The sequence below is a fragment of the Filicampus tigris genome, chromosome 2 (assembly GCF_054856515.1).
Source record: "Filicampus tigris isolate MCC_2025a chromosome 2, RoL_Ftig_1.0, whole genome shotgun sequence".
NCBI classification, from domain to species: domain Eukaryota; kingdom Metazoa; phylum Chordata; class Actinopteri; order Syngnathiformes; family Syngnathidae; genus Filicampus; species Filicampus tigris.
This window is the reverse complement of record NC_141218.1, coordinates 35959906-35970027: the sequence shown is the minus strand read 5'-3', so window position 1 is coordinate 35970027 and position 10122 is coordinate 35959906. Positions and strand designations below refer to the sequence as shown.

At 41.5% G+C, this 10122-nt stretch overlaps 1 long non-coding RNA gene across 1 annotated transcript; it reads right to left on the bottom strand.

Moving 5' to 3' along the window:
• Window positions 1–400: 400 nt before the first annotated feature.
• LOC147152226 (uncharacterized) lies at window positions 401–1496 on the bottom strand. Its single transcript, XR_015089947.1, has 3 exons — window positions 1107–1496; window positions 926–1011; window positions 401–667 (listed from the first exon to the last, which is right to left on the bottom strand). It is a non-coding gene; the product is annotated as an uncharacterized LOC147152226 (long non-coding RNA).
• Between the last annotated feature and the right edge of the window lie 8626 nt (window positions 1497–10122).

Below are 10122 nucleotides of genomic sequence, written 5' to 3'. Positions count from 1 at the left end.
TTTGTTGTTGGAGAAACACCTTACTGTCTTAGTGGGTATGGTGTTCTCCACACGATCGCGCAAAAAATAGCCACCAGCAGCAGCAAGAATACTGCAATTTGGTTGTCATTGCTACACAAGTTTACGACCATCAACTATGTGAAAAAGGTAGGAGGTAGAATAATAGTAAGGTAGAAAAAACACACAAAAAGGCTCACCGGTGAGCCGGAGCTGCTGTAGCGGGCAGGCACTCGCGCGGCGCCGGAAATGACAACCCCAAACATTTGCTTGGAACATTGTTTTTTTTTTTTTTTTTTTTTTCACAAAATCTGCAAAGTCTATGTTTAGCAATTCAAACTGGTCTACGCCATTAGCTTGTTCTGCAGTGTGATTAATTTGGGAGGGAGGTTTTTGTTTCCCAATCCAAACATCACTGCCTGAATGGATCGAAATGTGTTTCGCATGGACTTTGGGTAGTCTAAGTTAAGGGCAAACATGAGTTCAAACAGAAGACAGACTGCCTGGGAAAAGTCTCTGATATTCTCCATAACAGTACGTCCCACCCAAGTATGATAGCAGTGGAGATGCGCTGGAGTTGCACTCTATTTGGACCCTGCAGTTGAGCATCTTCAAATACATTCCGAACCCCAAATGTGACTGAGGCAAGTGCTTCTTCTTTCGCTGTGTCCTGCAAAAAAATCACACAGGACTAGTTATTGAATGTGGTCTTCTTTTGGAGGAGGAAGCGAGGGAAATTGCTAAGATTTTAAATTTGAACTCGTTTTAAAGATTTTATATACAGTACTCTTGGTTGACAATGTCTTTTTTCAGTTCATCCAAGGGGATTTTTTAACTGTGTTGGGGAAAATAATTACAATTTAAATGAAATATGAAATACATAAACATGATTTGTCAATAAACTGATATCAATGTTTCTTTTACTTACGAGGCAAGTATTGCAAACTTCAGTGGAGTGAGGAGAACCAGCAGGCCTTTGACGACAACTGTCTGAAGTGCTGTCACATCAGGCGACTGAAATTACAAAGAGAACAGATACAAGTCAAGAACTTTGTAGCATTTTGCGAATTTAGGAGAATATGCGTTGAGTCCTGTATTTCTTGACTTACTGTATTAGGTTCCAACACTTGAGTGATTTGCAAAGTACGTGAAACAGGCGTATAGTAATAAACCTTCCACAAACGCAACATTAATCAGAATGCCTTGTTTCAACTAGTGGGTCTGCATAGAACATATTCTTGAAAAAAAAAAAAAAAAAGGGTAGACTTCCCCCTTTAAGATTTAGATTGATACTACAAAACTATTGTCAAAGTAAATAAGTACATTTGTTTTAGGTGCATATTTTTAATCAATATGTGCAATCATGAGGCCGCTGATGGTGTAGTGGTACACTTATCTGAGTTGTGTGCCGGCAGCGTGGGATCGGTTCCCACTCAGTGACTGTCTGTGTGTGCCCCGCGACTGGCTGGCGGCTAGTTTAGGGTGTACTCTGCCTTTCGCCGAAATTTAGGGTGTAGTTTACCTTTCGCCCATTGTCAGCTGGGATAGGCTCCAGCTCCTCCCCGCAACCCTGTACAGGATAAGCGGTGTGGAAGATGACAGACATGACATGATGTGCAATCATTTTTTTCAACAGCCCCCCCACTGCAATTAATGAATTTTAGATCCCAAATTACAATGTACAGTATAGTGTTTTTGTTTGTCAACCCTTCAAGCGCCATTATTAAAAAAACATAATAACATTTTTTATATCATGAATTCAAAAGGCTGCAACTTTTGAAACTTTAAAGTGGTGACAGATAAAACTATTCCATAAATCTGGAGATGGATAGTGATTGATCACTGTCTAAGATCTTATGGGCACATTTGGTTGATTTGTGACGAGGTTCCACAATTCACCCTACTGTGCAAGAAATACAGGAAATCAGCGAGCTCAGACAATGTTAGGTGCCTGTTAATAGCCGACAAGTTTAAGGGTCAGATTCAATCCGTCCCATCTCCACACAAAACCAACCAGAGTAACCGATGCTGCTCTAATAAGGGAAAAGCAAAAATATTTACAACTAAAACAGCGTTTAAATGGACGGTGGGGCCGGGATGGCCATGTATTCACTAACAAGTTCATTTTATATATTTTTTGATCAGGAAAATGAAAAGAGTTGCCATTTTCTCTTTTATCCATTAATTTTGGAGAAATTAGTTAACAAGTAACTCCATGAATAACGCCCCTTGTTAATGAGGAGAATGGCCACGTCCCCTAAGCGTTCTATCCATGTTCGGCCGGAGTCACGCGAGGAACCGATTCCAAAGTCTCCATTGGAAAGCATTGTACTTTTATTGCTTATAAGGTCCAAAAACGGCGATAAATTGGCACCAAAATTTATGTGGACATCTCTACGAATGCCCACTTCAACATATTAAAAGGATTAACCTCTCTGTGGCTGATTTATATGAGAATGAGGAAATGTGGAAGTCAGCAGAGCTACATAGATTTAGGCTGGGACGAGCGCACACTGCTTCTTTGCTTAAAAAAAAAACAAAAAAAAACACTGCTTCTTTGCTGATCACGGTTATAACGGGCGAGGCATTAAACACCAGTCAGGATATTTACAGAGACTGAAGTGGGAATGAGTAGACATGCACATTTATTTGAGGAGGAATGGACCCAGTTTTTCGACTTAGAACGCGCCGTCCAATTTGGACGTAACAGCCGAAATGGCACGTTCCAATGCGGCCACACTCGTCTCACGCCGCTTCACCGAGGCAGGTCGCGGCTGCAAGCAAACAAGCAGGGACACCGCACGCGCCTGCTTGCGAGGCGACATGAAGACAGGGGCTCATCTTCACCTCCACACGCTGGGCGGATAGTAAGGAGCTAATGTTGTTGTGCTAACGCCTTTTGTTTTAACGACCTGAAGCTAGTTGTTGCTATTAGCCGTCCCAATCCTACCTTTAGCCGGGGAGGGAAGCGGGGGGCTCCAATCTACCTGCTGCTGCTGCAAGCCGCCGTCTCTCTTCCTCCTGAGACACGAGTTTAGCGTCGCTAAATGTCTGAAATACAACCATTTGGGGTTCGTGTGGGGCATTCATGCTCTTGTCCACTTCAGCTTGTGAAAGTGGAGGAGCAATGGCCATGGTATTTTGGATTTTGTGGAGGTGATCATGATGAGATTTTATTCGGGGGGGGGGGCAATGTTAATGAATATGGCCTGGGGGTCGCGGCCGGCAGGGTACCCAGGTCAAGGGTGGAGGGTCGCAGCCGGTCGGGCAAAAAAGGGTTTTCCCATAGCAGCCAAGCAGCGATGGCTGTTGGCTCCCGCTACCTCCCACTAGCTCCCGCGGCTAGTCTAGGCAGAATTAGCTCTCTATTGCTAACAGTCAAAGTTAGCAGGATATCAACTACTTACCGTCCATACATGAGGGTTAGTGTCTCAGACGAGCTGCCTGCTCATGCTCTCGAGTAGGAGTTAGCTACACGCCGCCACCGGTCAGCCAGTAGCCGCTCGGCATCACTGGTGCGGCGCGTGATTCAAGGATGGATGGATGTATAAACTTTGAAAAGACATGGGGCTCCGTTTCACGGAGATTCGTCTAGGCAGCCAAGAGGCTACGTGTCCACCTTCAGCAGTGTTTGCCACGACCGGTCAGCGAGCGAGGAGCACCGTGTAGGTCTCGTTGCGGCGAACACTTTAATTCGGTCCATCCAGTCCTCGCTGTGCGAGTAGGCCAGCCCATGCGCGTCAATTTTGGATAAATACAAGCCCCAGAGGTAAGCTTTTCAAAATGTCTAAGTTGGACTTTGAAAGATTTAAGAGCACCGGATTTCCAGCAAGGCCGTCCCTTCAGCCGAGTATGGCCTTTAACGCACCTCATTTTCGGATAGGCGGCGCAGCGGTGGGCCTCGGAGAAAAAGTAAGTCAAGCTAACAATTTAAAAGTAATCTATAACAACCTATGAGCAATTCAGCTAACGAAAAAGCTTCTCCGGACGCAATGTCTTTGAGCATCTTGGTGACTTAGGACTTGAAACGACGTATGCAACAAGGGCACCCCAACTGCACCTCGGCTGCTGCTGTAGGCTGCTGATTTCTTTCTCTTTTTGGTCAGACATGGAAAGGCTAATCGTTTTCAGAGGTTGAAGTGGGCCTAAGTAGAGATGTCCACATGTACTGGGGCCGACAGGCAGTCCTCGTATTACGACGTACAGCGTTTCAACTTTACGACGCCTGTGCCTCCTCCACCATTTTGTCACTAGCACCATAGTGACTACGTTTAGATGCAGTCAATATTTGGGTTAAAGTCAAAATTCCGATTTCTGAAACATTCTGAATATCCCATTTACATGATTGAGCGGAACAGAGTTGCTCCGACATTTGAATAACCCGCTGTGTACTGCGACATGCGGAGTCATGACTCAAATGGACGTCATTTCCGCTTGTTACTTTCAACGGTCAAATAAACATTTGATATTCATGTCAGTCACCACATGAATGGAGCAGCCAGTTTCCTCCTTGCTCCAAAAGTGTGCTTTATTGCTGCGTCTCTGAGCTTGTTTACCTCTGCTTATGTATTTGCGATGGGTTTTGCGCCAAACAATGAATTTCCGCATACAAGCACTTCCTGTACTACAAAGTCCAGCATTTCTTGCGGTTGAGCAATTAGCATGCGCAGAGTGTGAATGCGAAATACAACAACTTATGCTTTTTATTTTAATGTATTTTCGTTTTTTCGTACCAAGTGTTTTGACGTAAATTTTCGACTTTAACGGTGAAATCTGACATACACGGAAATTTGTGTTACATGGACAGTGTAGGAACGGAACTCGTTCGTAAAATTAGGACTCACTGTATTAGCAACTTTATTTACAATGACGGAATGACAAAATGTAATCGGTCCCTCTCGTGACGTCACACAAGGCATGGAGGGAGGGAAGCGGATTTGGTCAAATTGCTCATTAATTGTAGGCGTTCCTGAACACGTTAGTTTTGTACTGATTCCTCCAAAACAAATTGATAAAAGTTAAAATGCAAGCTATCATTTTCCTGATAAAAAAAAACAACATAAATTGAGCTTGTTATTGAAAAATAGACCATGTCGGCTCACTGATCTCTTTAAGCTTGATAACACCTCTGGGAAATTCCCTGATTTGTAAAAAAGTGGGGCCTCACTCACAGAATGTAAACACGCCATCTGCCTCCACGACTTATAAGGGACTACTCATGCCGCTTATGGTACTCGCCGTAACAAGCAGTGCAGCCGCCGCCGGCCATCTTATGTTGCCACTGGCAAAGCGCGCCTAACTTGATTACAGCATTTTCACAGCGTTTCAGAACTATGCGCAGACACACACACATTACATTAATACACTCATTCCTTCATTTCCACTCCAATTTAGTCTACAAACAGGACACCACAATATTCTCACTTCCCTTACAACATAGATGTCAAACTCTGATCCTCAAGGGACGCTTTCCTGTATGTTTTCCATCTGTCTTGCTACAACACACCTGATTCAAATGATCAGCTCATCATCAAGCTCTGAAGGAGCCTGATAACGACCCTGATCATTTTAATCTTGTGTATTGCAGCAGGGAGGGATGGAAATCATGCAGGGAAGCGGCTCTTGAAGACTAGAGTTTGACAACCGTGCCTTACAAGGTCTATAGTGCGACCGAGGGAGCACACTCAGCTGTTCTCCTATAGTTTGAAGGATACATTGACACACATACACTCACACTCACCACTGACAAGACACTGCAGGTGACACGCGGACTAGGAATCGGCGGGATCGATACCAAAATATCGATATTCCGATCCAGAAGGCTCAATTTTAAATATCGATCTTCAAGTTAAAGTAGCAATATTTGCAATTCATATATATATATATATATATATATATATATATATATATATATATATATATATATATATATATATATATACTGTATATTCATTAATATATTATTTAGAAGGTTGTATTGTCATCCAATCAGAATTTTTAATGTGTTGCCAAGGGCAAAGAGCTTTCTGCCTTTGCAGAAACAGAATGATGGCTCTGTTCCCGTCCACCAGAACTTTGCTAATGCATTTGATTGGATGAAGAACGATCAGGTTGAAGACCCATGTCTCGTAGGCACTGCATGGAGTGTATGCCACTGTTGACAGGATGACATGGAAATGGTAACAAAATAGTTTTAAGTATTTGGTTGATATTATCGTATCGTGACATTCCTAGTATTTCGATATTTAGTTCAGTATTACTGGGTATTGGATTGAATCCAAAATCATTGGTATCGCCCATGCCTAAAGCGGACCACTCCATTCAGGAAGTACAAACATGGCCGTAGTTTACGAGCCCCTCAAATTTCACGCGTTTCAGAGGTCAGGTGACAAACACTTTTTTGTGTTTCATTAAATGACATATTTTTCATTATTTAGGAGTGGACAATGTGCGAACACATTTATGCAGATTGTGTTGAGACTTAATTGATTATTCTTAAAATAACCTGCAGGCTAAAATAAAAGAAACAAACCAGGCATGATTTTATTTGTCACAAATCTCTATTCAATTATATGTTCTATATTGATATAAAGGTGTTTTGAATTTGTTTGTAACATACGCCCTCATGTACCTTGTTATGATCTCAGGTTTTGGATAGGTGTTATACTGGTGTGGCCGCGCGTGCATGCCTGATGTTGTTCACCGTGATCCAAGGAATGCTCAGGGAATTTGTGTGAATGCTCAGACGCATGGAAAATTAGAGTGAGTGTTGCCTTTCGGTCAAATGCTTCTGAATGCCAATATTGGCTTATCATGTTTATGCAGAAGACACACCGCTATATTTATCAATGTCCCCAAAGGACAGCAGTTCAATTAACGTATTGTGTCACTGTCTAGAATTAACTAGGTGAACTAAAATTTCCTTCAGCTAAACCAAACCAAAATAGAGGTAATTGTTTGCAGCAATAAGGAAAAGAGGATTGCTGTTAGAAAACATCTGGAGTCACTGTCTTTAGAAACCAGAGACCAAATCTGAAATGTTGGTGTGCTGATACTGACACCCGACTTTCAGCAATTATGTCAAACTATTCAGAAAATCATTGTATGCTCCAAGCAGACCAGCAGAAACGTATACATGCTTTTATCTCCAGTTGACTTGATCATTGTAACGATCTTATTGGTCTCCCCCCCTCCCCTCCCTCCATGTCTTGGTGGGAGTCACGCGAGAGACCAGAGACTATTTGTCCATTCAAAATCATTGTAAATACATTGCTAATATGTTTAAAATAACGGGGATCAATCGGCCCCAAAATGTATGTGTACGTCTCTCCTTAAGCCCACTTCAAACTCCGAAAACAAAAAAATACAAAAAAATGATCAGCCTTTCCACGGCTGACTTAAAAGAGCAAGAAATGAGCAGCCTATGTGCAGTTTAGGTGCAGTTTCTGTCTATTTTCTTTCATCAGTCACCAAATACGCAAACACAATGTGCTCCGAGAGGCTTTTGGTAGGCTGAATTGTTCTTAGGTCGTTATATATCAAATTTAAATCCATAAGGGTTACCTTTACTTACTTAGTCCCCGAAGTCCCCCTCTGTCTATGGGGTACTCCCTTCACTGCCTATCCAAAAATGGGGTGCCACACTCGGCTGAAGGGTCGGTCTCATCCCTGGAAGTCTGGAGCTCTGAATCTTTCCAAGTCCAACTTTGAAATATCAACAAGTCAACCTTGTCTCGCAGCTATTTATCCAAAATTGATGCACACCCGCACCACAATGCCGCTGCATCTCTGGCTGGTTGGAGAAAATTAAAGCGTTTGTCCCGCCTACGGCTGCATGGACGGCCGGATAAACTATGACCAATCGCAACCAAAATTCATATGCACTTTTCTACTCTTGTCCACTTCAACCTGTAAAAAACAATAATAATAGTAAAACAAAAATATCTGCACAATAATTTTGATTTTGTGGAAGTGGGTTTTGCTCGTAGGACCTTACATTTACTGTATGTCAGTAAATCCAAAATATTGTGCTTTTATATTTTCACAGGTTGTAGTGGACCAGAGTAGAAATGTGCATATCAATTTTGGCGGCAATTAATCATTGTTTCAGACACTAGGTGACAACAGAACATGACAAAACCAAGCCAGGAAACAACAATGCTTGCCCTCATCGTTGTGACATAGACAGGCTGCGATGGAAAAAAAAAACAAGCTACGCACCAAAAGGGGTCGCGCCAATCTGCGGCTTCAGTCATCACAAAAAAGCCCTTAAAACTCTACAGATTATTTTAGTTTAGTTTCTTTAAGTTTAATTTTAGTGCGGGCATCATTTTTACATACAGTCCTATTATATACTATAAGTGCCAATGTTCAGCCCATTCAAGTCCCTTTCTTCTTCTTAGCTTTAAGGTCTTCGAAACATTTTTGAATATTACTTTCTTTTAGTTATTTTAGTAATCCTCTTTTATTTCTTTACTTTACTCCTAAATGTTTATAGAGTTTTCTGTTTATGCATTTAAATGTTGTCAATGTACGTTCTCTTTTTGTAATTTTTGTAAGCCTTTTGCTTTCCCTGCTTTGTGTTGTGACTGGTGGTGACTGGATGTTGTGTCTCAAAGGGTTGGGCGTGGCCTGGTGTCTTTCACTTCATTTCATTTCAACTTGAATAGGCGCAGTGACACTTGTCAGGCAGTCAAGCTGTCTTCCATGTCAGAATGTCAAGGCCTCAGTGAACGTCAAGCTTTCTTTCATGCCTTCTGCATCCAGCTCTGCTTTCTGTTGTAACTTACGTTTCCACTTCCGTGTCCTGCCTGATTCTCGGTCCAAATTCTGCTTTTGTTAACTGTTGTATTTGTAAATGCTTTTAGGTGTTGTGTCTTTGCTTGTGTGAAACACATTCAGTTGTCTTGTGTATGAAATGTGTTATATGAACAATGCCGCCTCGCCTGTCTTGTCTAATTGTTGACACCTATTTTTTTAACGCCAGCAGCAGACAAACTCCTCCACACCCCCTGTGTTCAGTACATAGTTCTATGTATTCTGTTTTGATTTCCAATAAGTAGTGCATGGGTCGGCAACCTTTTACAAAGAGCCATTTTGACCCGGTTTCCACTGGGAGTCGCAAACACTTTTTGACATTTAAACTGAATGAATATATATATATATATATATATATATATATATATATATATATATATATATATATATATATATATATATTCTTATCAACTTCTCAGTCACATGCCATGGTTCATAAGTCCAAACACGGATTGTTTATTCATAAATATGCAGAAAAAAAACAAACAAACAGAAAAGAAGGTTTACCCAAGATGGCAATATTTTAGTGGCTCTCTCCAAAATAAGATACACATGGAATATGCCTGTATGTAATGAAATGTGTGACTGAACTACTATAGTTGACACGTTTCTTTCATTCCATTGTTAAGTTTTTGCAGAGCTCCTTATCAATGTTGGACTTACAAGCACATTTGAAATTAAATTCAAAATGTATTTGAGGATCCCCTTCTGTGCTGGGATAGGCAGAAGTGCATATATCCTAGCCCATAGAGGCTTGCTACCTCCTCATTACTATGATGAAAGGGTTTTGTCAGAGGAAATGAATAAAGTCCCAATCATCCCAGCATTCATAAGCACATAATCAAAGCCATCTTTTAGAGACACTGCAACAGTTGTATAAACACTGCATGTCCCATTGGATTTATGTATATTTATACCATACCATTACCCACACATTAATCATAAACAGATTAGATGAATGAACCACAAAAAGATCATGGTGTGTGTATTTTATTGATCATTCCCATGTGGACACTGTTGCACGACAGCAAAAAGGGGCAAACACTGTCGTAGAAATCCAAGTTATTGGATGTTAGTGCACATGAACCCTCAAGAAAAGAATGCATTATTTGCTTCCAGTCAAACTAAGGAGCGCTTCTAAGTTGAGTTAAACCCTCTCTTGCCCGGTCAGGTTCTATAGCGTGTATCCCATTCGAGTGTGGTGGCAAATGCTTTGACAATAGAAAAATCTTCTGACCAGCTCAGTGTCCTTGAAACATGGCTGCCATGGCCACCTTAAACACAACATTAACAAAGCACTAGAATAAA